We start from the raw sequence: 22,738 nt of genomic DNA on the forward strand, positions 1-22,738 counted from the left end.
GCACCAATCACGACCTGATATTATATTATATGCAATTCTAGTGTTTATTGTCTGCTTTTCAGTGAGGGTTCCCTGACCCCCAAAGTAATAATACTCACCTGTTCCCTTCTCTGATGTGCTTGGTGCCCATTACTCTGTACTCTACTCTTATTCATGGCCTTTATTACCCTCTAACATTAGATGTAATTTCTGCATATGCTCTTGTCCCTGGTCTCTTTCTTTCACTAGAATGTAAGCTCCAGAAGGCAGGCATCTTTGTTTCGTTCACTGGTGGATCCCCAGTGCCTGGAATAGTACCTGGCACATAGTAGGTGCTCAATAAATAGTTACCGAATACATAAGGATCAGGAATGAACATTGGTTGAGTGATCAGAGAAAGAAAGGAAGCACTCCCTGTGGTTAGTGTCTAATGGTCTTAATTCTGTAGTCAAACCTCCAGTGTGAGGCTCCAAGTTAGTATTTTAAGGTGGTCCTGGTCAAGGTGAAGTTCACTTTTGAAACCTTTAATTTTTCAAAGTATCAAATGTCCGTCTACCTGCAGCCAGAGGAGAGAGGCTCAGAGCAGTGCTCGGCCGCTGCCTCTGTGAGTCAGGGGTGCAGAGAACCAGCTGATGTTCTTTTAATTATTTTGGGGTTCTGTTTTCCATTTTGGGGACACATTCCACAATACAGTCAGTTCTGCTATAACACTCATTTGAAATCACAAGTTACTTCCAACATAATTGAAGCATTAGGGAGCGGTTTGCATAAATGGCAGATTTCCCATTAGCGTTATGCGTGATTTCGTTGGTGAGTGGATTCAGGAAACCACACCCAGCTGAACTGAGCCTTACACAAATTCATAAAGTGCATTTTTCAGACCTCTACCAACCATCTTCCAGTCCAGGCTCGTTTGGGTGAACCACATCGGCCTCCATCTGGTGTTTCAACTTCCAGGTTCCGGACACCCCTCTCCCCCACGTCGCAGTAGCTCACAAGCTGGAACCCTGCCGTGCCCCATGCCCAAAGGCATTAGCCAGTCAACGTTAGATCTTTTCCAAGTTGGAGACTATGTATTGTCCGGAAAAATACGTCCATACTATAGTACAGATGTGTTTCTTAGCCAGTTAACATGTGAAAACCTGTGCCACCATTTTTATTAGGTTCGTATCTTTGTTTCTTGTGTCACAGATGAAGGTTTTGAGTGTTGTGCCCTTTCCTATATTTGCCCCCCGTAAGCTCTGTGATTTTTTTTATTGTACAGTTTTGCATTGTGCCTGAGTTTTAGGAATACCTAAGCTGTGTGTTGTAGCAGAACTAGCTGTTTTCAGAAGGGACCAGCAAACTACCTGTAATAAGGACATGTCATGGTTGTGTTATGCTTTGTCACATGTAGCGTCCATATTTGTCATCTCACTGTTTTCATAGTAGTTCTTTGAGGGATGTATTTTATAAGTGAAGAATCAAAACTGAAGAGAGAGTGCTTGTTAAGGGTCAAAAATTAGTACATGCTAGAACGATAGTCAAACCAAGCTCTGTCTCAACTGCAGTTCTGCCCCGCCAGTGCCGCGGGACCAAGAGGAGAGGATGCTGGCTCATTTCTTTGATCACCGTCTTGCAAATGTGCATTCCATATCCCTCCGTGGGAAAAAGATTTCTGATGGCTGAATGAAGACCTCTGACTGAGCAGTGAATTTAAAAAAGCAACGCAAGAATATTAAATGAAGGATTTTAAAATTGCAGCTAATGGGACACCTGGGTGGCTCAGTTGGTTAAGTGTCTGCCTTCAGCTCAGGTCATGATCCCAGCTTGTGGGATCGAGTCCCTCATCGGGCTCCCTGGTCAGTGGGGAGCCTGCTTTTCCCTCTGCCTGAGGCTTCCCCTGCTGATGCTCTCTCTCTCTCTCTTTCTGACAAACAAATAAATAAATAAAATCTTAAAAAAAATAAAATCGCAGCTAACAACAGACCAAGTAGGAAGGAACATTTCTGCATTGGGCAGGGGAAAGTTTGAAAGACTCGGGGAGGGTGTTGTATTCGCCAGTCGCTCCTGTGAGCCCCCTTCATGGGCCGTCACTGGCCCCCTGGGAATCTTATGATGTCGTGATTTTGGTAACCTTCTTGACTATATGGGGGCTATATTGGTAAAAAGAACATTTTCCTATCCTCCTGCTGTATGTCTCCTTCTCTCTTTCAATACACACACACACACTCACACTCACACTCTTGGTACATCCAGACTTAATTTACATTGTTTCCTAAGATAAAAACATGTAGTGGGAGACAGTTAACTTGACTGAAGGAGAAGATGGGTTTGGCGTCAGGAGACAGCTTCTCAGGTTCTTGACTTTTTACATGAGGAAAAGCATTGGTTTCTTGTTCTCCTTAAAATTAATGCTAATTCTTTGTCTAAGAAAATAAAGGTCTGCCTTTTAGACACGTCAGGAAGAAGCAATGCTCTGTGCCTGGAAGGATGCCCTATTAACTTGTGATGGCGTTACTCACAGGGTGGCATCGATGGTGTTTTGGGGCTGGGTGTCTCTCTCTCCTTACTCTGGAACGGTATCATATTTTTGCAGTAGCGTTGACCATGGCATTACAACCCAGCTCACTAGTGTTCTTAAGGACACTCATGCCAGCGTGACAAATGGATTCTGTTAAGCTGAGCAGATAAGAACGTGAGCTGTGTGTGGTGAACAGTTACACTGAGGCAGCCAGGGCGATCTGTGCATCTGCTATTTCAATGCCCACGTGAAGTGCGATGTTGTAATACGAGCTTGCTTCTAACATTTGCATTTTGCCTTGTCTCCTGTGCCAAAGCAGCAAATGCCACAATCTGTATCCTTTTCCACGACTGCTTTATAGGAACATGCACTGTAAAGTATAACGTGATCACATAACGTTCCTCAGATCTTTGCTGTCATGCCGACTTTACCACGTACAGCATTCTAGTAATTCTCTGAAAGATGAGCGTATTGTCTCCATCTTCTATATCCAGTGGTGGATGTCAGAAGCCTACAATTGTCATGCCAGGTGCCATGACACTGAAATAATTTCTTTCGAAAGTGAACTTTCTCTCTAGCAGCCCACAACATGACCCAGGTGATTGGATGCTTTCTGTTCCTTGGGTGGCGTATTCTTGTCGTTTTCTGTTGAGTGCCTGCATACCTTGACTGTTTCAGGAGAAGTTATTGCAGCATAAGCAAAAGAAACAAAATGGGTAGTTTTTTAAATTTTATTTTATTTTAAAGATTTTATTTATTTATTTGACAGAGAGAGACAGCCAGCGAGAGAGGGAACACAAGTGGGGGGGAGTGGGAGAGGAAAAAGCACGCTCCCAGTGGAAGAGCCCAGCGTGGGGCTCGATCCCAGGACTCCGGGATCACACCCTGAGCCGAAGGCAGACGCCTAATGACTGCGCCACCCAGGCGCCCGAAAATGGGTAGTTTTTGAGCTGGTTTGCTCAGGTACTCACTCGTTAATGCCACTCGGACACAGGTGATGGTGGTCCTCAGTGTAGAGAGGATGATGGAGAGTGGGAGGACCAAGGATACCAGACGTTGTCAGGGCCAGTCATGCAATATACATAATTCCAAACATTTTTAGTTTAAAAAGCTGTGTGAGCTAGCTTTCCCTTAATAAAGCCCTGTGTCTTTCCTGGGCTGTTTTCCTGTATGTATTAAGCCCAGAGGACCCGCACATAGTGAGCTGTGAGAGTTTGTGGTGTGGACCAACACACAGACCTAATCAGCGCGCTGTGCCAAGCAGCCCAGAGTCATGGTGCCACCACTTGATGACGGAGACTTACATCCAGGCTATGGCAGCAGCCTGCGAGAACCTCTGCAACTGTCTCACCTGAGCTCTCAAAAGGGCTTGCATAGCTGGGCATGAGTACTTTCAGGCCTCTCAGGAAATGCACCGGATGATAAAAGACAGTTTGCTCTGTCCCCGTGTCAGGCTTGTTGCTGTCATCTCTCAGGGCAGATGTCTGAAGTGGAATGCTTTCTCCAGGTGCTTATCCACATCTTTGTAAAAATATCACTCTGTCTTGTTTGCCTCCCCTCCCCCTTCTTTTTAAATTTTTTTCTTTTTAACAATCGACACGTTAGAACTGAAACATGAGAATAAAGCTGAGTTTTGAGCTAATATTTTGGCGATTCTATTTTAAATACCAAAATGGGATCACAGCTCCTTCTATCCTCAGTGGGCTGTAAGGGATTTGATTGGGAGGCTGGGCTGCCCTTGTTTTTCCATTCTGGTCACTGTGCCCTGGGCTGCGGGCTAAAGAAAGCACTCAGTGCCTCCCCACCGCATTCTCCTCATCTCCCTAGCAACTGCGGGGCACTGCGTCTGCGTGGCATCATTGCCTGAAGCAGCCCTTGACAAGAATAAAGATCACTGTGTCCAAAGTTATTCCTCATTTCCCCTAGGCAAGGATGTGTGTATCCAAATGCAGATTTTAAGCATAGAATCCTAATGGTGAAATCAGTTGTTGGAGTGAGCGAGGAGCTGGGTGTCAACGGGCTGCTGAAATACTCCTCAGACAAGTTTCCTTCTTGCCCCTGTTACCTGTACCCTGAGGCCAAGGGAAGATGGCCATTTGCCAAGGACACCCACTGAGTGCTTTTGATGGCCTCCCCTCTGGGAAGACATTCCATTCAGTCAGTCATTCATTCAAGAACTTGACGGAGCACCTACTGTGTGGGGCACTGTAGGTGCTGGGAGACACAGCAGAGACACAAAGCAGACAAGGGTCCAGTCCCCGTGGAATTTCTGTTCTGCTGCAGAAACGTGCATGTCTTGACAGAACTCAGAATACGGCCTAGCAGAAGGCCTGCCATATAACGGGTGATCAGTGACCAGCAGTCTCTCGTTATCTTCCTCTTACCTAGGTTTTAATTTTACTAAAGGACTTCTATGTCTAGCGGTGGTTTGCATGAATAACTAAAGCTCTTTTAGCAGTTTGTTGAGATCCTTTGGTGAGTTAAGAGGCATGTATTTGAAAGGCCTGTTCACTGCCTTCACTCAAAGGGAAGTACCAAGATAATTGATGCACTCAAAACAGTCTGATGTTTATTTTTATATAATATGCATTTGTTATTTCTCTCCCTTGGCGCTTGGTTACACAGAATTTCCATTAGAATCTTCTTCAGTGTGGCATTATTAATAGGTCAGTAAATTTAGTAAGTTTGCCTTTAACCACCTTTAAATTCATTAGGGGAGTGGAGAGAGTGTGCTTTCAGGGCCCGCTCATGGTATTTTAGATATTCTCAGGATCCTCTCTAAAAATGACTCATTCAGTAAATTGCAAATAGAGGTTGGACAGGAACAAGAGCATTTTCTATGGTCACTCTTACAACAAAGCTGAAAAAATCATATCTAAATCATGGGAAACACAATAGAATCTTTCAATAAAAATCTGTTCAAGCAAAGCACACCCAACAGGTGAACAAATACTGATTTGCCTGCCAAGGGCTTTGATTTCATTTTTGCAGCTTTCTCCTTCACAGACCATCTCGTTACCTTGTTGTTGGTGTGCTATGAAAGGAAACACTGTGACAACCGGTCCTATAACGCCTATTTTGCCAGTTAACCTCTTCAGTTACAAACTGGGTTCCCAGATGTGTGTGCGTGTGTGACAGAGGGGGAGAGAGGGGGAGAGAGGGGGAGAGAGGGGGAGAGAATATGATGTCCTCTTGTAGTTAATCGGGAAATAAATTAATCTACCTTCTCTTTATTCTGATCTGAATGTCATGCTTCAAGACCCATAAACCATTTCCAACCTCATTTCCACTGCTTAGTTACAGTGACGTTAGACGAAGTCACTTTACCTCTTTACATCTTTTTCTTTCTATAAAAAGGAGGACGTTTGTCAGAAGACCTTTGGAACTCATCCAGTTATCAGATTATTTTATTCCTTTTATAAATATCTCCTGGAATGTTTTCCTTGCAGGTTCTCGGCACACGCCCTATAACATTCTGGCACCCTCGCTGGTGGCTTTGGCCACGTTGGAGTCTCTGGGAACATGTTGGTCATTGAGATGGAAATTGACCTAGAAACCTGAGGTTGAAACAACGTGGGGTTGAGCTCTGGTTTTATATTAGTGCCTGTTTTTCTCAGGTTATTATTATTTTTTAATTAATAAGTTTGAGAAAACTAGGCAGTGGGAAGAGAAATGCTGGAAAAAAGTGTATACCTTTGTAAATTACTTCATTAAAACTTAGAAAAGGACATTAGAGAAAACAGTTAAAAACTCCTAAGAGAAACTACCAGAGAAAACATGAGCTGTCCTCAGAGAAATTAGGCAATTGTACCACTCATACACAGAAGGTCTGAACATTTTAAAACCTTTAAATAATATACCAGATGAGGTTTATTATAAAATTTGGTTGTTAGATAATGGAACAACTTTTTTTTTCTTTTTTCTTTTTTTTTTTGTGATAGATCAAGAACATTACAACAGACTGTAATTACTACAATTAGTCATTGTATTTTAATTCATGACATATCTAAATATAGGTAATAATAAAGAGTGCTGGTAACAATGTGCAGTTAAGTACATATATCTTTGACACTACATTCCCAAGACCTCCTCAAACCTCACATATTTTCAAATACGTGATTTTCTCGTCCTTTTTCATGTTTTATTTTCAAGCCAGCGCCACAACTATTAGTAATGTTCACTACCATCTTTCAGAAGTCAACAGCTGTATCTTTAAACAAACTGCATATTTAGCAATAGATGGGAAGCTTGTTAAGAAGGAAACATGGATGGTCGTTCTTCCCTCCACACTCTCCACTCCTCCCCTCCCTGCCCCTCTGGCTGAGTGCTTGGCATTTATACCCAGAACTCCAATTCCTGTCTTCGCTCCGTTACACACTTTCAGCCATCAGGCACCTCCTGGATCGTGTGCACGTAGCACAAACCACAACTCCAATCCAGTGAGAACTCTTGTTGGCTGTACTTCAAGATGGATCTAGAATCCGAAGCTTCTCACACTTCCAGGGTTACACCTGGGTCTCAGCCAGGACTCTGGCTCCTACCTCACTCATCTGTTGCCACACTTGTCTCTACAGTCTTTTCTGTGCACAGCAATCAGTGATCCCATTAAAATGTAAATTCACCAAATGATTGACGAATGCAAATTTCTCTTATAAATGTATTCCAGGTAATAAGTGAAGGAAGAGTAATAGAGTGCCAAGGGTCACCGTCGTGAAGCGACCATTAGGAGGCTGTTGGCACCACACAGTAAAACAGCCTGCATTCCTGGTGCTCTTGATGAAAGTACTTCCCCCACCTAGCATGTTTGGTCCAAGAAGATGGGCCCCGAATCTGAGCGAGCCACTTGTTCTTACTCCCAATTTATAGGGAGCAGAGGAACATGGTAAGTGGAACCACAGGCGTGCAGTCAGCAAAATCCAGACTGTGGAGAACTCGACAGGACAGACGGCCCAGGTTCTTGTTACCGAGGGTTGACAAAAGCAAGCAAGCAAAGCGAGATGTGGGGGACCCTACGGATGAAAAGGGGCTTAAGAGATACGAACAATCAGGAACTGTAGATCTTACGTTGATCCCTTTTCAAATATACAAACTAAAGAACTTTTAAGCTTACTAAGGAACTGTGGCCACTGCGTGGACATAATGCTCTCCACAAGCACTGTTTAACCGTCTAAGCACAAAGCAGAGGTGAGGTGGTAAATATTTAACAGTCGGACCCAGATTTGAGTGTTTGTGGATGTCCCTGGAGTGCCTACTCCCCCCATAGCCAGTTTCAAGTCGGCAGTGTGAAGCCAGCGATCGGAGTGGGACAAGCTCATGTTGGGGGTGATAATTATATCACAGTGGTGTTGAAAAAAAAAAAAAGGTGCCTGTATTTTGGAGATTCCTACTGAAATGCTATGGTTGAAATGACAAGATGTCTGAGGTTTTCTTTAAAATGATCTGGGGTGGGGGGTGGGGTAAGGAGTATAAATGAAACAGTATTTTAGACGAAGTCATAGAAACACTGGGGTTCCTTATACGTTTTTCTTTACTTCCCATATGTTTTAAATTTTCTAAAATAGAAGAGATTTTAAAAAGTAAATCATTTCTTCTAACTGAAACTGAAACCCTTCCTCTCTGAGTAGAAGCCAGAGTCCTGCCTATGCATGAAAAGGACTGCATGCACCTGACCCTCTCCCTTCACTCTGTTCTCCTCATGCTGGCCTCGTTGCCGGTCTGTCAGTGTGCTGGACCTGCTGCCTCTTTGGGACCTTTGTGCTGCATGTTGTCTCAGCCCAGAACACTTTCCCCCAGAGGAACACAGAGCTCACTCCCTCACTTCCTCCCAGGCTTTGTTTAGATGCCCCCTTTCTGATAGGGACTCCTTGTCATGCCGGACGCTGCCCACAGCCCCAGACCAGCCCTTCTGATTGGTAGCACTTACCACCTTTCAGCCTACCGTATTACTTTTACAGAGTTGATCAATGTGAGCTTCACACATTTAAATAGTTAGAACAGTGCCTGGAATCTAGTGGTTACTCAAAACAACTTTTTATAGAGTGAATGAATGGATGGAAGTGACATCCATGAACGTCACTGAGTTCTTCTCCCCTTTGCTTGACACTTCTTACGTATCACCCACACCGACTACATTTAAAGTATATGCTTTTGGAAGATTGAGCTGCTGGAAACACTGTTTCATATTGATTGAAGTACTGCAAACCGTGTTAAATTCTCTTCAAAAGTCAACGTAAGTACGTTTCTACACCAAAAACTGCAGAGGGAGAGACCTTTTAAGAGACTATAATGTCATAAATATCTTAAAAACAAAATCAATAAGCCTTAAGAGGAAAAAGAAAGACTGTTTGATTGGTTTACTTCCAGAACATCTTGGCCATTATTTTAAGGGGTTTACAATTTTTAGTTAGGATGTTGGCTCTTTTGGATTCTAGTGTTTTTGTTTAAATCAGAACGCCCCCCACCCCAGATTCCCTCATTATCCTGCAGGGTATGCTTAGATAGCTTACCGTGCTGCTTTTTCTGCAAGTTCACTTGGAGAGGTTAACCTTTACCTGCACCCTCCCGCCCCCCGACCATCATCCCTAAGTGTTCAGGGAAACTCTGTTTGAGAATTTCAGCTTGGGAACTTGTTTGATACTGTTTTTCATATGTGTAGTTAGGGTGCATGGGTCCAATGCTGTATTGAAATTTCCCAGTGTTTGCATTACTTTTTATTTCTGCACAGCCTTCTTTGCTCCAGCAAACAAAATTAGCTATCTTTAGTAATCCAGGAGGAGGAGTGCTCCAGTGTAGAATGTGAGAACCATGGTTGGGTCTTTGCTTCATCATAGCCAACTGATCACTGAAGGGCTTCTTTTCATTGCCTTGCACAGCATTCAATGGGACATGCAGACCTTGGCCTACAAAATGACTAAAAGGAAAGGCTTAGGAAAATAAACTTATGAAAAGATGTTCAGAATCATATGTCCTCAGGATAGTGCAAATTAATACAGCAATGAGATAACACTACACACTTATTAGAATAACCAAAATCCAAAACACTGACACCAAATTCTGACAGGGATGTGGGGCAACGGGCCCAGTCTTTCACTGCCGGTGGGAAAGCAGAATGGTGAAGTCACATTAGAAGATAGTTTGGTACGTTTCTGACAAAACTAAACATACTCTTCCCATACAATTCAGCAGCCACTCTCCTTGTTATTTACCCAAATGCATTGAAAACTTCTTTTTTTAAAAATATATACATATATATATTTATTATGTTATTATTTTTTATTATAATAATATTTTTTATTATATTATGTTAGTCACCATAAAGTACATCCTTAGTTTTTGATGTAACGTTCCATGATTCATTAGTTGCGTATAACACCCAGTGCACCATGCAGCATGTGCCCTCCTTACTACCCATCACCAGCCTATCCCATTCCCCCACCCCCCCTCCCCTCTGAAGCCCTCAGTTTGTTTCCCAGAGTCCATAGTCTCTCCTGCTTCATTCCCCCTTCTGTTTACCCCCCCTTCATTCTTCCCTTCCTTGTCCTACCAATCTTCCTGCTATTTCTTAGGTTCCATTAATGAGTGAAACCATATGATAATTGTTTTTCTATGCTTGACTTATTTCGCTTAGCATAATCTCCTCCAGTCCTGTCCATGTTGCAGCAAATGTTGAGAAATCGTTCTTTTTGATAGCTGAGTAATATTCCATTGTATATATGGACCACATCTTCTTAATCCAGTCATCTTGAAGGGCATCTCGGCTCCTTCCACGACTTAGCTATTGTGGACAATACTGCTATGAACATTGGGGTGCATATGGCCCTTCTCTTCACTACATTTATATCTTTGGGGTAAATACCCAGTAGTGCAATTGCTGGATCATAGGGTAGCTCAATTTTTAACTTCTTTGCAAAGGTATTTATAGCAGCTTTATTCATAATTGCAGAACTTGGAGGCTGCCATGATGTCTTTTGGTAGGTGAAAGGACAAATAAACAGTGGAATATCTGGACGATGAGCTATTATTCAGCACTAAAAAGAAACGAGCTATCAAGTTTTGAAAAGACATGTAAGAACCTTGAGTGCACATTACTAAGTGAAAGGAGACGATCTGAAAAGGCTACATCCTGTATGATTCCAACTATAGGACATTCTGGAACAGGCAAAGGTATGGAGACAGTGAAAAGATCAGTGGGTGCCTGGAGTTAGCAGGGATGGGAGGGTTAAGAGGTGGAGCACAGAGGATTCTTAGGACAGTGAAATCACTCTGTATGCTACTGTAATGGTATATACAGGTCATTATGCATTTATCAGGACCCATAGAATGTACAGTATCAAGAGTGAACCCCTAATGGGAACAGTGGACTTTGGGTGATACTGGTGTAGGTTCACCAGTTGTAACAAATGTATCACCTCGCTGAGGGATGTTGATAATGGGGCAGGCTGTCTGTATGTATGTGGTGGGGGGGAGGGATATGGGAACTGTATTTTCAGCTCAGTTTTGCTGTGAACTTAAAACTGCTGTAAAAAAATAAAAAAAAACAGAGTCTATTAAAACAGAAAAAGAGAAAGGCTCAGTAAAACTGAGACGCCTTCATGTGACTAGTTAAGGAATAAAAGGCCTCTCCATTGTATTGTGCTGGTCAGTGTACCAGGTTGTTATCTATTGATTTGCAAATAGGAGCATAAATAGGATTCAGGAATGAAAATTGAAGCTGTATTTTGAAATTTAGAGTGGATTAGATCTCATAGTCTTTTCTGCTTCCTGCAAAAGATGCTGGATATGTAGCGATACTCCCTGCAAATCATTTCCGAAATATTTCAGTTGCCATGGGAGCCGAAGCCGATGATGGAATTTATATACAAAGCTCTCAGAAAAGAGACTTGCCAAAAAAGTCTTTGGAGTTGCTCAAGATAGTTGGCTTTTTCATAGCTCACTTTCAAACATTTCTTTGCTTATACGTTCTTTGCATTCTAGCAACAATGGTAGTATTTTTTGAACTTAATGTATTTACCTATTATTTAAATGACACCCATGACATGGTCATTGTGGTAACTGGACAGAAAAATCAAAACACAGACTTGCCTGGGAAGGTCTGGAGAGTATTAACAAGCCTGTGTGTGTCAGGGTTAGAAAGGGAAACTCAAGAGTCTTCAGGATGACATTAGCTCAGGTTCCTTAGCTATTCCTTCTCTTTGCACATATTATCCTCTCTTGAGGACTGAGCCTCTATGTAAGCTTTGACACAACAGAATTAAAATTAAAGCAGGGTAAGAAGTGCTCTTCGTGCCTGCAGAGATCACTGTACCAGCTCTAGACATCTCTTGTTCTTTGTCTGATGAGTTATGTGATGGCAAACACGCCCCCAGACTTGGCACAGCTCGTTGACCTGATTATATTTGTTTTTGCATTTCTTTTCTAGAAGATTATCATAAGGTCACCAGAATATTATGGAAGGAATCCAAACAATGAACACTAAACTCTTTCTCCATGACTAGGTAGCTCTCCTTGGAAGATGAGATGATGAGAGTCCTGGAGATTTGGAAAGAGCTTCACCTTTCTTGATCTTGCTACTGCCAATTAACATGGTTTCCCTGTTGGTTGTACCACCCAAGTTTTTGCTTAATGTTGGACATACATAGAAAGGGATAAGCCTTATTTGGGGAGAATTCTTTGTGAGATGCTTCTGGTCCACTCTCTGAAGGCTCCAGGATTTTCTCTAAGTTTGAGTCTTGGTTTCCATTTAGGCTCACAGCATCTTTTTAATAGCATGTGAGGTTCAGAGGCCTGTGCTGGGTGCTATGACGGAACAGTAGATGGTACCATAAGGGAACGAATGGAACAACATGTTGGTTGGATGATGGATGTTAGTTGGATGGGTGACATAGGGAAGGTCTCCCTGAAGTGGTAACATTTAAGCTGGAACCAAAAGAACAAGTAGGTGTCACTCAGGCAAACCCTACTTGGATTACTGCCCTTATTTCAGCTTCAAAAATGCAAGCTTCTTCATCAAGGTCTGCACACAGGTGCCTTCATGTTGGCTTGGGACGCTGGTCTTCTCCTTGCTTGTTAGTCATTCTTTTGTGATTATCCATTTTGTATCGGTCTTCCCTAGTAATCAGGAGGTTAGATTTTTTGTTCTTTATCATTTGGATTTGAGTAATTTTGAGTTACTTTGTGATTCCTTTCCTACGTCCCTTTGGTCTCTGTTCACCCAGCTTCTCCTTTAAGAGGAGTGAATTGATATACTGGTAGTGACTCCAGTGGGAAGTAAATGAGACTTGGCTTGGAAATTTTTCTGTGCTGCTCAAGTTCCTTTTAATGATTTTGGTGGTTTTCTGATTGAACCTTTTTCAAAATGTATTAATATATTGCTTTTCCATTTATGATGATAGCACACCCCTATGTCAGTGTTCGATTAAGGTCTAGTAGTAATTAAATTTTACTACGTAATAGAGTTGTTATTCACCATTTCACTGGACACGTTCAAATGGAAGTAGGTGACACTTTAAGGCACTTTGATTTTACTTTCTTAGCCCCTGTTCAGTAGAGAGGATTCCCATTACCTTGTACACTCACCTGTCAGGATTAGGACACTTTTAAAATGCTGTAACTCCTTAAATCAAACACTTTTTGAAGCTTAGATTAATTAGATTTATGAAGCCAAATGTTATCTATGGTTTAGTACTGGAATTGTTTTCATGTCAAGAATCCAGTGATGTTCCTTTTATAAGACTTCTCAGCAGCTCACCCTTTGTCATGTGGTTCTTGCTAGTATTGGCCAGTTACATTGTTGGATTTTTACCTGGCAGTGATTCTCCTAGTGGCAAGGTCACTCTGACTTGCCAAGAAATTCCTAAATTTCCAAAAGGAGGTTTTTAGAATCACATAATTTGTTACTGATTTTGCTCCCAGTGGTGCTGAATAATCAAAGCCACATTCATTCCGGATATAAAGAAAATTGATTGATTATAGTATTCCTATATCTGATTACAACAATTCGCATCTTCTCCTACATTGGTAGAGCATTCCTGTATCCTCTCTGAATTTAATCCACTCACCTTAATTTGGTTCTAAGATGGTGCTAAGGTGGCCCTTCTGAGGATTCACTTTCATAATTTATCTGTTCTTCCATCCCTCCTTCTACAAATTAATTCCAGAGGCATCCATTGAAAACATTCTGTGGGCCAGACACTGATCCAGGTCCTTGGGACACACTGGTCAACTAAAGATACAAAAATCACTGTCTTGATGGAATTTACATTTTGAAGGACTAAGACAATGAATAAGAGAAATAATATACAGCATGTTAGCTGATGATGTGTGCTGTAGAGAGAAATGGAGGAGAGATACGAAGAGTTGGTGGACAGATTGGAGTTTTAAAACACGTGGCCAGGGGAGAACTTTGCTGAGAAGCTAACTTTTGAGTAAAGATGTGAAGGAAGTGCAACGGCACAACCGGGGGAAGAGTGTCCAGACAGAAAGCAGCAAGAGGGAAAAGCTTAGAGGTGGAAGGATGCCCAGGATGGTGAGAGGACAACAAGCAGACCAGAGGGGCTGTAGTGGAAGGGCCAACAGGGAGAGGAGAAGAGGATCAAGTCAAATATGGAACAGGAGGGCAGGCCATGTGGGACCATGTGGGACATTTTGTCTCTTACTGTGAGGGAGATGGATATCCCCTGGAGTTTTGAGAAGAGTGACATGGTCTGATTTACATATGGATGCATTTACTTTGGCTGTGGTCTGGAGAGTAGATGGACAGGGATGTAGCTGGAAGCAGGGAGACCAGTTGGGAGGGGACTGTAATAACCCCTGAAGGGGTGAGTGTTGTTTTGGATCAGAGTGGTGGCCATGGAGGTGGGGAGATGGAGAAGGATTTGGGGCATATTTGGAAGGTAGATCTAATAGAACGTGGTGACAGATGGGATGTGGGATGTGAAAGAATCAGCGAGTCCAGGATGACCCAGGGTCTTTTGGCCCAAGCACTAGAAATGCAAAGTTCCTATTAAGAGAGATGGGGAAGACTGTAGGAGTGTGGGCTTAGTGGAAGATCGGAAGTTTGAGACAAGGCCTCCCCCTTCCACTCTTCGTCAGTAGCCAAGGCCATTCCTATGCTTCCTCAGGCCTGACCCCCACATGCTGACTCATCCCCCACTGAAGGCAGTTTGGAAGGTGCCCAGCGGCTAAGGTCTCATTCAGTATTGACCTGAGGAAGGGGAGAGGATATGTGTAGAGATAGATTTTGCTGTTTTAACATTTGAATTTTGGATGGGGTCCTCGAGGGCTACGGACTTGAAGAAAAATAGAAATTATGTAACGGTCATCTTTCATGTAGAAGTGATATAACCTCACAAAGAAAGAAAGAAAGGACTTTGGTTGTAGTTGTTCTGATAGGTTGGTAGTTTCCTCTTTAATGTCAGCTTTGATATCTCAAGCTAGAAACCATTACTTTGGGGTTTCACATTTTCTAATTCCTTTGTGCCATGTCTAACCATTGGGGCCCCTCCTGCCTGGCTTTATGTCTTGCTCTCAGACCTCTTGGGCAGGAACCATATTTGCTTGTTCACTGCCTTGCCCTTAGTACCAAAGAGGACCTGGTGAATTTGTGGAATGAATGGGCTCCAGATTCTATCATATGACTTGTGCCTTGAAACAGATCATCCTGTCATTTGTAATTGGGTTTCCTTTCTGTAAGGGTTTCACATGGAGATTGCGCTTCACTGGGAAGGGGCTCTTTGAAATATGGGTACATACGTTACTTGAATGATAACAAAGGAGTGACGTGCTGTGAAATTTTCAAGGACAGGAATAAATCTTTAAGATTCAGAACACTCAGAGGTATTAGCCTGTCAGGGTTTGGTAAACTCTCTTTCGTTTTATACTCTAAGGTCAGTTGTGTTATTACTTTGAAAAAGGCTCAGCTAAAAATGTTGATTTAAAGAAAAATTAAGTAAATAATAGTATAAGGGGGTCACAGTTATAGCAGAAACTGTGAAGGTTGGGATGTATGTAAGTTTGGGAAACATCCAGCCGATACTTGGAAATGTTCTTCCATATCTCTGTTCAGTGGTGGTCCAGTCTGTCATCGTGGATGTTGTTGTTGAGGACTAGAGATCTTGCATGCCACAAAGTTGCATTCCACTGCATTTCTCTCTAGTAATTGCAAAAAACATAATATATGGACCTTCAGCACTCAGTTACCCTGGACTGCTTCTCAAATTGGTGTTTTTTGTTGTTTTAGTACTGTTATTAACAATAAATAGGTAGCATGGATTCAGATAATTTTAAATACAGTTGACCCTTGAACGACATGGGTTTTAACTGCATGGGTCCACTTTATGTGGATTTTCTAAAGGAAACACAGCACAGTACTGTAAACGTATTTTTTTATTCCTGATGATTTTCTTAATGTTTTGTTTTCTTTAGCTTACTTTATTATAAGAATACAGTATATAATACATATAACATACAAAATGTGTACTAGCAATGGTTTCTGTTATTGGTATGGCTTCTAGGCAAGAGTCAGCTACTAGTAGTTAAAGTTTGGGGGAGTCAAAAGTTGTATGTGGATTTTTGACTGTGTGAGATCTGGCACACCCAGCCCTCACGTTGTTCAAGGGTTATCTGCATTTTCCACTCCAGCATATAGAAACAAATTAAAGAAGAATCAATTTATGTGAGAAGAGAGTAGACCTAACAGCTGATTTTCTCCTTATCCTAAGCTGGCCCTGGGGTGGGCAAGATGAGACATAAGCAAGACCCAGTGGGTTTGCTTTTGCAGGGATATTTAAGTGAAAAATTCCTCTTTAATATTAAGAAAGGAGTCAGCTTAATAAATGAATTGCTAAAACTGTGACCTAAAAAAGCAACTAATTAAGACAAATCCAATTAGACTTGATAAATATATATTTTTAGTCCAGGAAGCTAGGAATGAATTGGTCTCTCCTGCCTGCTACCTAACCACATGACACATTTCATCATTCCAGTAATTACAGAAAATACCCTAAATCAGGCAGTGTTCACAGACACCTGCAATCAGGCTGACTGCCACACGGTCATGTCTGGAAGAACGACTTCATCTCCATGCGGTCCACGGGCTGGGATGTGGTTGGCGAAGGGCAGAGCTGAGCTGCAGCAGCTGTTCTGTTGGTGACGGTGGTGCTGGCCTCCAACTGGTAGCGCTCCGGAGCTGCAGAGCGCCAGCGCGGAGGGGGAGGCGGAAATGACGTGATGCCGAGGGCATGGGGCTCCAGGTGTGTTTCTGTTTTGTTTTATTTTATTTATTTTATTTTATTTTACTTTATTTTAATTTTTAAAAGAAGATTTTATTTATTTATTTGAGAGAGCACGCACAAGCGGTGGGGGAGGGGCAGAGAGAGAAGGAGAGACAAACTTCCCGCTGAGCAGGGAGCCTGACATGGGGGCTTCAGTCCTGGGACCCGAGACCATGACCTGGGCCGAAGACAGACGCTTCACTGACTGAGCCACCTAGGCGCCCCTTCAAGTGTGTTTTTAACATGACGATTTCTGGAGAGACGGGTCTATTATGATTACATAAGACAAGATGATTTTAGCTTTTATTTTTTACTTAAAAATGTTTACCTGAGGGGCGCCTGGGTGGCTCAGCCATTAAGCATCTGCCTTCGGCTCAGTCATGATCCCAGGGTCCTGGAATCGAATCCCACATTGTGCTCCCTGCTCAGCAGGAAGCCTGCTTCTTCCTCTCCCACTCCCCCTGCTTGTGTTCCCTCTCTTGCTGCCCCCCCATCAAATAAATAAATAAAATCTTAAAAAAAAATGTTTACCTGAGCTCCTACTGACCATTTCCAGTAGCCTGCGCTCAGTGCTCAGCCTCTCTGAACTTTGTACAGTACTGACCCCAGAGGCTGACTCTCTGGTCGGCGTCCTCAAGCCCTTTTCTGTGGCACTTCTTTGACTCTGTGTGCGCCTGCTTTTCCTCCCTTCTGCAGTGTGGTCCTCCTGTGTGTCCTGTGTTCTGACTCCTCTGTGTCCCTTCCTCATTCTCCCTCTCCTCCTGCTCTTTATCTCTTCGTTATCTGGCCATGTTTCATGTCTACACAGATGGTTCCTGAAGCCGCATCACCTGCCCAGCCTTCTCTCTTAAGTTACGAATTCACATTTCTAACTCCCAGTTAGAATTCTCTCCAGATTCTCTGTGGGCATTTAAAACAGCGTGTTCAAAATGAACTTGTACTCATTCCCCAGTTTTTGTGAGTACTATGGATCTCGAACTAGCCGCTCAGAACCAAGACTTTGAGGCCATCTTCAGTCCTTTTCTACCCCGGGCCATCTGTATCGAAACATTGGTTGAGTCTTGCCCTGACACTCACATCTGTGCCGTCCTGAAAGGATGCCACGGAGACCACTCAGTCCAGTTACTTCCTGACACTTGGGGTATTAGAGTAGCTCCCCACCTGTAATTCATTCAGGATGCTACTTGATGGAGTAATATCCAAAAACTCAGCTTTGACCCAGCTCTTCCTGATATTCAAACCATGCTGTGGACAGAAGAAAAGCTGTGTCCTTGAGTGTGGTGTTCAAGCCCTTTGTCGTCTGTCTGTTTCCTGCCTCACCACAGCTGTTGGTGCCCTCACACCCAAGCCTCTGGCCACTCTCAGGACTTGGGTCGTGTTTCCTTACAGACTTGTCCTGGACGACATTTCGCCTTTGCTTTGAAGACTCTTTCTCTCAACCTGTGTTCTCTTTACTTTTTTAAACTTACCTAATGTTCCTAACACATAGCGTATTTTAAGTCATGAAAGTAACCATCTCACAGAAATTTTGGAAGACAATAGAAAATCTTAGGAAGGAACTAAAATTCTTGTATAATCGCATCACTCAGCTCTAAGAAGTATTAGGTCATTCAAATTTACTTTAATTGATATTTATGTTCCACATATGCAGCGTTTTGTAATACGGGCAAACACTGTAAAGACAAGTTTTACATCAGCTCTTTTCACTTAATATTACATTGTAAGCATTTTGTGTTGTATTGAGTATTGAGAACACTTGTCTAATGTCTGCAAAATATTGTATCATATGGATATACTGTAATCTATTCAAAATCTTCTGTTTTTGTAGTAAATAATTTTTAAAGAGATGTGTTTTTCTCCTGAATTTTTAGGGTGATTATCCCCATACTGTTTTGTTTTTTTTCTTTTCTTTTTCAGGACACATGATTTATTGCCTTCCTTCCTTTCTCCGCTTCCTTGATTGTCTCCTTATTCTCCGTGGGGTGAGGAGCATTTGATATAGATTAAGTATTTGGCTGTAGCAAGGTAGATGGCTTGTCTTGGATCCCCCCACTCAGGACTTGAGTGCCAGTAGTGTCTTCTTAGACCGCAGTCTGGGCTTGTGGTGCTGTGAACACCTTCTGGCCCTGTGTCTAGCCCAGTGCGCAGTGGTGTAGGATTAATGAGATCCTCTTTTGTCCCCACTGTTTGTCTCTCTGGTGGACTAAATGAAAAATCCACAGCCCCAGTGTCCCCTTGCTACCAGGGCTCTTCTCCAAATTACTACACAAGCTACCATTTAACATTTTGCTTCTTATCCTCATACTCCTTTCCGAGCAGTAGTTTATTGCCTTAATGACCTCTTGACATTCTCTTTTTTTGGAGTGGGGGGAAGTTACTTTCTATAAGAAGCTGTAGAATGGACGGTATGGTTAAAGTAAAGACCAAGGCATAATTTCTTTTGGTGGTTGCACTGCAGGGCAGAGCTCCTAGTGCTTTGGTTGAAAAATTGGGAATTCTCTGGTTCAGAAGGAGAAGAATAAAGCATGCCAGACTTTCCCTTATATTGGCAGCACTGCCCTATTTTAGGCAGTAAACTATATTTTGTGCAGTGGTGATCCTCAGTTCAGCTCCGCAAGTTGGTGACCAGTGGAAATTCGTCCAGCACTCTTTATCAGTGGGCCATCCGTCTTAGCTTCAGTCTCTTTCTGTGTTACCGTTTATATTTCAGTTGTGAGGCTTAATCAAGAACTATAAACAGCACCTCAGAAGATCCCTACAACTCAGTGGGGTCCATTTAAAATGACCTCTTCATGGAGCCGATCTTCATGTAGAGGGGAACTTGGCATATCACCTTCCTCCCTGGTGTTCTCTGTTCTCGTAGCATTTGGATTATTCTGCTGTTAAAGTGTATATCCCATTTGGCATAACTTGTGTACATTTTATCTCTTTTACCAGTGTAAGTTCCTTAAGGACATGGAAGTACCTTGCTTACCTTGTCCTTTTCTCACTAGGAATCTGGTAAGGCGGTAGGGTGGGTGGAAACAGAACACGGGTGATCACTCTGCATTAGATTACATGCATGATACTTGCACCATTTTGTGCTGCTGTTTTATTTTGTTTCATTGCGTATGTGTGCAGATGCCCTTTGGAGTTCTAATGCCACCTTAACATGCAGGTGTTTGTAAGTGACAGGTGTAGAGTCCGTCTAGCCAATCCATGAGTTATCTACCGTCCTCCGCATTGGTAATGGAGAAAACTGAGCTCTGAAGAGTTTGTGTGATTTTTATCCAGACTCACACAGCTGGAAATTGAGAAAGCTGGTATCCAAATCAAGATCAAACCAGTTGTAAAAACTCTTTGCCACCCTCCCATACCACTTCCTTTTTATAAATTTATGCTGAGGTGTTCAATTAATATACAGTTGGCTACAGTGTTTAGTATGCTAGGAGAGTTCGTTCTCTTTTTTAATCAGTCAGGCAACCTAAGTTGGGATGAACACAGGCCCAAATTCCCTTTCTACTTAGCATAAATAAAAATGAAACAAATGATTTTTATTTTGAGCCCTGAGATTGTGGGATGATGGGAGAGAGATTTGGATCTCACGAAACCATGCTAATTTTCTAAGGCAGTGCTATATTTTGGTAAGCTTTTGTCAGAGAAGTTATTCATATATCTTAAAAATTCAGTCTGTTGGCCAGTGGACCATGTCTGAGGGAGATTTGCACACATTCTTCGGAATGCCGTTGAATTTTTGAATCATCTGAATCACACATTTGGCATCAGCTGTTGCTATTTTTCCTTTTGATCATCTCGCCTCTGGCGGTTCTAGGTGCGATGTTTTTACATAGGCAGTCTCTAAAATACGGACTTCTCATTTACCAACACCTGTGTGTATGAACCTGCTTTCCGAAGGTTTAGCGAGAGATTTCGTGCATCTGTGCGACTAGCTAGACTATACGAGCGCTGTGCGGATTTGGATGGTGTCTCCGCTAGCGTGATCAGAAGCTCCACAACAGAACATTCCTGCTGAGCCGGAAGAAGTGATGGCATCAGGACCTTCCTCTTTCAGTGTGAGTGCACAGGGCAGTGTGGTAGAGAGTGTCCCTCTGCTCTGCCTCACCTTCGGGGACCCTCGTCCCACTGACGTCACAGCAGGCAGTCATGCCCCGCTCTGTCCCCCTCCTCACCATGCCTTACTCCCCCCCAGGCGGATTGTTTGAGTCTGTTTGATCTCTAAGGCACCTGAGAGAGTGAGGTGATGGAGGCTTCCACAGCTTAGAATCGGTGCTCAGGAACCCAGGAGCTTTGGGCTTACTCCATGAATATTTGTTCAGTGAGCGAGTGAGGCAGGCGCTCCATTCATTAAGCACTTGTGTAACAACGACCATGCCCTAGAATCTGGAACTATATAACTAAACAAGGAAACTTCCTCAAGTTACGTAGAATCTAACTGTGGGGAAGGGTTGGTCAGTTCAGTGGCTGTGGGAACTCCCATGGGAATAGGGAACACAGTGGGAGGACAACGGCATCAAGCTTGTGGATCAGGAAGTGTTTCCCAGTGACTGCACAACTGGACTAAGTGGGCATTTGTCAGATGGACAAGGTCCATAGGGCAGAAAGACGGAAACTTTTGTGCCAAGGAAAGTGCAAAGTTAAGGACAGGGTGATGTGTTCAGGGCCTACAATTAGTTTGAACTGACTGGAGAAGGAGGGTTGGATGCTGAGGCTTGACAGGCAGCGGTCATACCATGAGGGCCCTGTGTGCTAAGCATCTTATGGAAAAGGTGACTTGCATTATCCTGGGTGTGGGGGCTGCTTTGAGACCAGGACCCCTCACTGGTGGGAAGTATCGGTGTCATAGCCTATTTTGCATATTAAACCTCGTACAACCAAAACAACAGCAACAAAGAATGGTCTGGGCAATTGCAAAAGCTGAATGGATTTCTACAATCACTAAGCAGGCAGGTTGCTTTGGTTCTGGCTGGCATCTCGTATCAGAAGGATGTGGTCACTGGGAGGCATCCTTGTGGCAGTGGTTCTTGTGCTCCAGAAAGGCTTACTTCCTGGTGGGTAACTGGAGGGTGGGGATGCACAGGTTCCCGGGGTCAGAGCCTCTAATCAAATATAGAACATAAGTTCTAGAGGTTGGGGAGGAATCCTATCTTGCAAGTTCTCAATTTCTTGACTAGATGCTTTGGGCAGGGCTCAATGAAGATAATTTTTAGGACTTTCCAGAAATGGATTTGTTCCTTAGAGGATTTTAGAGTTGTTAAGAGCCCTCAGTTTGGAAATGGCAGTAGACCTTTAGACTTATTTTACTTTTGCTTGCTGACAGATAACCTTGGTATCTGCAGCAAGGCACCTTCCCTTCTGAGGTGTCTGGAGATCAGAAGGAAAGTTCCCTTCCTTTGCATCACTGTCCCCCACATACATTCACAGCAGATGCAGATGGAGTCGTGGTGCGGACCCACTGAGTGCTTCATAACGCTCGCGTCCTCTAAAAACCCTTGTCAGAAAGTAAAGGCATGCTAGTCCGCTCACCTGCTCAGAGATGAAGGAACCTGAACTAGATGCATGAGAAAGAACAGGAGCTTTGGAGCAGAACAAACCTGGAGTCCAATCCTGAATCTTGTCCTTTCTAGCCATGTGATCTCGGGAACTTGTTTCACCTCTCCTGCCTCCGTTTTTCTCACAAGGTTCTACAGCAGATAAAGCGTTCAATGAATCCACAACTCCATGCCCTGATTTTCTGGAAGAGTTCCACTTTCAAATGATTTGTCCTGTGTCGTATGTCTTGATTTTTTTAGTCAGAAAATGTGGCCACCACAGACGTCTAAGCCTCGTGTTATTTCCTTAGAACAGGGCAGGCACCTGACCCCTGACATCACTTGGGATGTTTATACAGAAGTCCAAGTGTCACATGACAGATTTGTATGCAGTAGGGATCCACACAAGTAACGATAACTGGAAGGATCTTCCTTTGCCTTCGATCATTATATGAGGC

General features: G+C 43.0%; 1 protein-coding gene across 7 annotated transcripts in view; it reads left to right on the forward strand.

Moving 5' to 3' along the window:
- RGS7 (regulator of G protein signaling 7) overlaps window positions 1-22,738 on the forward strand; it is a 507,900-nt gene that overhangs the window by 40,293 nt on the left and 444,869 nt on the right. The gene's annotated exons all lie outside the window — the stretch shown is intronic.

This window comes from Ailuropoda melanoleuca, chromosome 8 (assembly GCF_002007445.2).
Source record: "Ailuropoda melanoleuca isolate Jingjing chromosome 8, ASM200744v2, whole genome shotgun sequence".
NCBI lineage: Eukaryota > Metazoa > Chordata > Mammalia > Carnivora > Ursidae > Ailuropoda > Ailuropoda melanoleuca.